Source organism: Cucurbita moschata, unplaced genomic scaffold (genome assembly GCF_002738365.1).
Source record: "Cucurbita moschata cultivar Rifu unplaced genomic scaffold, Cmos_1.0 Cmo_Scf00031, whole genome shotgun sequence".
In the NCBI taxonomy this organism is placed as follows: Eukaryota; Viridiplantae; Streptophyta; class Magnoliopsida; order Cucurbitales; family Cucurbitaceae; genus Cucurbita; species Cucurbita moschata.
This window is the reverse complement of record NW_019268547.1, coordinates 2468453-2474032: the sequence shown is the minus strand read 5'-3', so window position 1 is coordinate 2474032 and position 5580 is coordinate 2468453. Positions and strand designations below refer to the sequence as shown.

The 5580-nt window shown below is 34.6% G+C and overlaps 1 long non-coding RNA gene across 2 annotated transcripts in view; it reads right to left on the bottom strand.

Moving 5' to 3' along the window:
- Positions 1 to 2563: 2563 nt before the first annotated feature.
- Positions 2564 to 5580, bottom strand: part of LOC111464904 — a 7961-nt gene continuing 4944 nt past the window's right edge. Inside the window, exon 2 of one of the 2 annotated variants that reach the window (XR_002714110.1) lies at positions 2564 to 2974. This is a non-coding gene — a long non-coding RNA (uncharacterized LOC111464904). The remainder of the gene's footprint in view (positions 2975 to 5580) is intronic. The other variant, XR_002714109.1, reaches the window with a different exon arrangement.

The following is a 5580-nucleotide window of genomic DNA, read 5'->3' as shown; positions in this document are numbered from 1 at the left end:
ATTCCAAACCGACCAGCTTATAGGACTAATCCAAAGGAGGCTGAAGAGATACAAAGGCAAGTAAGTGAACTCCTTGCTAAAGGGTATGTACGTGAAAGTTTGAGTCCTTGTTCTGTTCCAGTTATTCTTGTACCTAAGAAAGATGGTTCTTGGCGTATGTGTGTTGATTGTAGGGCTATAAACAAGATAACTATAAAGTATAGGCATCCAATTCCTAGATTAGATGATATGCTTGATGAATTGCATGGATGTAGTCTTTTTACTAAGATTGATTTAAAATCGGGTTATCATCAAATTCGCATGCATATTGGGGATGAGTGGAAAACAGCTTTTAAAACCAAGTATGGTCTTTATGAATGGTTGGTTATGCCTTTTGGATTAACTAATGCACCTAGTACATTCATGAGACTAAGGAACCATGTCTTACGAAAATACTTACCATGTACGCAATGTTTTGACTACTTTAAGAAACGAATGTTTGTATGTAAATTTAAAGAAATGTAGCTTTTGCATGGAAAAAGTTAATTTTCTTGGATTTGTAGTTTCATCTAATGGTGTTGAGGTTGATGAGGAGAAAGTGAAGGCTTTAAAAGATTCTACACCTAAAAGTGTAAGTGAAGTAAGAAGTTTTCATGGTCTTGCAAGTTTCCACCGTAGGTCCATTAAGAATTTTAGTACAATTGCTTCACCTTTGAATGAACTTGTTAAGAAAAATGTATCCTTTATATGCGAAAAAGATCACGAACTTGCTTTTAATACTTTGAAAGAAAAATTGAGTTCTGCTCCCTTGGTTGCCTTGCCTAATTTTGAGTAACTTTTGAAATTGAACTAATTTTGCATAAAGGTGCCTAGCTCATGGTAACCTGAAAGAATCAATTTATTTGAAAGAAAATATGAAGTGTTCAAATTAATATTTAGTATATTAGATATATTAAATATAAAGGAGAAAATAAATTTAATTTGAAATGTCAAATTAATATTTAATATATTAGATATATTAAATAAATAGATAAAAATATATTTAATTTGAATGGTTTAAATTAAGATTTAATATATATTAAATAAAAAATATATTTATTATATTTGATACAATTAAATATTAAATCAATTAAAGTATTTTAATATATTAAATAAAAATATATTTAAAATTTGAATAAGATTCAAATTAATATCTTATAATATCTAAATATGATTTATATAAGATATTATATTCTAATATATTAAATATGCAAATATTCTCCAAGAGTCCCTATAAATAGGACCCTTGGGTTGAGCGAAAGACATACTATCTCTCCCACTTTCTCTGAAGAATGAAATTACATCCCCAGAGAATTCTCGAAACTCTCTTCTCCAATCCCTTTGGGATTTTCTTTGAAGAGGCTCCCACAAGCCTTCACCTTGTGTTCGAGTCATAGTAAGGAAGATCTTGTGGAATGTTGAAGAACTTCTGCATCGTTGGAATACTCCGAGGAGTCTTGCAAGCTAGGGTTTCTACAAATGTAGAGTTCTTACTCTCGTATTTATTGCTTTGTTTTAATTCTTAATAAAAAATCAAAACAGTTCCCAATGCTTCCGTTACGTGGATGAAGAGTTCATTCCCTTCAAACATGCTAACATAGTGCACATGACGTGACATATGGAGGTTCATACATCATATAACCTTCATCTTATAGAATAACTCATATCATATCATAAATCGTCACATAACATATCACACATCAAATATCATAACATCACAAAATATGACACGTACAAAGGTCATAATGTACGTGTTATTCACACAACATACAAGTCATTAAACCAAGTTCATGGGCGTCCAACAATGGAACTGCTTACTTGGTTGGTTTAAGACAAGGTCATTACACATCCTTGATGCTAGCTTAAAAAGTTGATCATTGAACTCAAATTTCACCTAAGGAGTCCTACAATTATAATTTAGAATTCTATTATGGTAATTGACTCACCTCATTTGCATAAAAATAATCTAAAAACTTATCTATATGTAATTTAAATTAGTAAGCCATCAGTCATACTAACTTTAAATGTCTTTAAAAGTGTCAAAAGACGTATCTTGAAGAGTAAAAAATGGTACTAAAGGATCTGAACGTATCAGACCTAAATCAAATGAGTCAAGTTATAGCCACGAGAATATGAATTCTCTAGCTCTAAGTCAGCTAAGGGACCTTCTTTTATATTAGAGTTCACCTTTCGACTTTGAAAACCTAATCGATGTAGAACAAATTTTTTTCCTTAATTCTCCGTCATCACATTTAACTCCTCAAATGTCGCCACAACTCATCCTCAATTCTAATCCTAATGGTAAAGTTCAGGTAGGAGGTCTGTGTACGTGCATGTACACAATAGAAAGAGAGATAAAATACACAAGTACACATCTAAAAACAACACAAGAAAAATTATACTAACCCACTTTATAGTTAAAGCCCTAGTAGGGTTGCCAAGCCCGCGCAATGGTATGCGACATGAAGCGGCCGACTTTGTTTTCAAGGGGACACCAAAAATTCTCTTAACCTAATCTACAAATAAAAGATTTAGTGTTTGTGTGTCACCACCTCCCACCTATCCTACACATTCGATCAAGGTTGTCACTACGAAGCTATAGTTAAGGTGCACGGGGTCTTACCGTCTAGCCATTGGTACTCCACATCTTCATGGAGAATTCAATTTCACCGGGTCCATGTCGGAGACAGCGGGGCAGTCGTTACACCATTCGTGCAGGTCACTACTTATGCGACAAGGAATTTCGCTAGCTTAGGACAGTTAGAGTTACTGCCGCCGTTTACTGAGGCTTCCATTCAAAGCTTATAACATTAATCCTTCCGACATTCCAGCACCGGGCAGGTGTCAGACTCTATACATCGTGTTACCACTTAGCAGAGTCCTGTGTTTTCAATAAACAGTCGCTACCCCCTGGTATGTGCCGCTTTCCTAATCAAAAGATAGGAGAGCACCCCTTCTCAAGATTATTTTGTATCCCATATGACTGTAAAAGTTCGTAAGACCTTTTTCCCTAATAGCTAGAGCTGAAAGAAAATATTTTGTATCCAGCATAGGGGTAAAACATTAAAAGAGGTTTTTTACTAATAGGTGCGGCTGAAATAAAAGAAATTCTATCCTCCCCTATTTTTAGGGATAAAAGAGAGGTATTTAGGGCCGAGGTAGTTAAGAAGTCAAGACTAAAGATTCATTCTCCTATAAACACGACTTATGAATGAGACAGAATAGGACTATTACTTCTTTCACTCTTTTACTCAATTGTAAACATGACTTATGAATGATCGTTCACTATCAGTCAAGACTATCGAAGAATCAATGAGAGTGAACTGTCAGTAAATCCTCAAGATTCCTTCTTGATCTTGATCTTCTCCTCAACTCTCGATTCATGAAACAGTAAACACTCCTTATTCATGAGAGTTCACTGTCAGTAAATCCTCAAGAGTCATTCTTTAACTTCTGTTTCTCCTTCACCTGCCCTGGAACCTCTATTTTTTTTCCCTACTTCACCTATTTATTCAAAGACAGTAAACTAAGACTCAACTCCTTATTAATTATCAATCACTACTAAACCTTCACCTATTTATTCACTATAAACTAAGAAAAATGAAAAAGAAGCTCAATCACCTCTCCCTATTTATTCTTTCATTTCACTCTTTTCCTCTCTAGTAAGAAAATTAGAAGAAACCTGAACCTATGCTTTTCCTTCACCTCTAACTGAAGAACTTCTGCATCTCTATTCGCATCTTCGTCATATGTAGGTCTCTCCGCTTGAAAAAAAAAGGCATAAAGCCCTTTGAAGGTAGTCTTCTTTTGACTTATCAGTAACAGGGAAAATGGCTTTGAAAGGAAAGACCAATTCCCTGCCTATTCCGATCAGATTCATTCTCTAAATGAACCGATCCGGGAGATGAATGATTACCTTAACCAGTAGTTCAAGAAGTCAAGATTAGAAAGTCTATTTAGAACGCCCTCTTATTCTCGTTCTTTCACTCTCCCATCTCTAAAATTACCTCACCCAAATTAAGATATATAAGTTATAGCAAGGAAAAAAAAACAGAGAGAATAATCAATTTACATTATGGAATAGAGTATTAAACCATTTCCTATTTATACTCGTGCCGTTTTTCTTCAATGGTTTGGCATTGTCCACTTTGAGCATAAACTCTCGTGACTTTGCTTTTAGTTTCCCCGAACTATCTCATACCAATGTGGGACTCCTCTCCCAACAATTTTGTCCTTAAACAAAGTGCACCATAGAGCCTCCCCTAAGACCTATGGAGCCCTCGAACATCCTTCTCTTAATTGAGACTCGACTCCTTCTCTGGAGCCTCGAACAAAGTACACCCTTTGTTCGACACTTGAGTCACTTTTGACAACAACTTTGAGGCTCATAGCTTCTTTGTTCGACACTTGAGTCACTTTTGACAACACATTTGAGGCTCACAACTTCTTTGTTCGACGATTTGGGATTCTATTGATATGACTAAGTTAAGGGTATGACTCTGATATCATGTTAGGAATTACGAAAATCACAATGGTATAATATTGTTCACTTTGAACATAAACTCTCATAGCTTTACTTTTAGTTTCTCGAAAAGACCTCATACCAATGGAGAGGTATTCATTACTTATAAATCCATAATCATCCTTTTAATTAAACAATGTGGATTTTCTCTCCCAAACATTCCTCAATATAAGCTATATGAATTCATGAATAGAATCTTCATTGGCTTCATCTCCCTCTTAATTAGTCTTTTTTGTAGTATCACCCAACAAGCATCCAATCTTCGACAAAGTCTCGAAGAACTGAGGATACGAAATCGGATGGGTGATTATGGATATTCTTGTATTTTGTTTTCTATCCTATGGGGTTTGATGGTTTGGAACGCACGAAATATGATAATGATGAACATGGTGTTAAATTGATGAAAATATGGCGTACTATGTTTGAACTCTTTGAAAGTGACTTAAGTGTTGAAACTCAATGTTGTTATTATCGGTTGAACCTCTTTCATGAGATCTTCCATCTTTGAGGTTTGATCTAACGATGATTTCTAAACCCTTGAGATCAAATATAAAAAATTCAAGTTAAGCAAGCTTATCTTTGAAGGCCTTAAAGAAAATTTTGGCAAAACTTCCCGACTTCTTATGTTTAGCCAATCAAATTTTGATAAGGTAGATCTTTGTTGCTATGACTTGAACAAAAGATCAATGGTTTGTGGAAAACTCTTTCTATCTCTACAAAAAAAAAATATAAAAAACAACATGCATCCCAAAATCTTATACTAGGGGCATCTCGATGATTTTCCATATAATACATACAATGCATTCTCATCCAAAGTTACTCTTATGTGGTCCTAACATGCATATTCTAACCACCTAAGGTAAGAAGCACTTGCACCTCCTAACAACCCCTATAAGTATTACTTGTCATCCATGCGGCTACTTATCAGGATGTAGCATGCCTTTTCGAGCTTGCTTTTATGCTTATATAGCTGCTAATTAACACAAAAAATTATTCGTAGGACCTAATTAACAAAAAAAAAAAAAAAAAAAAAAAAGGGG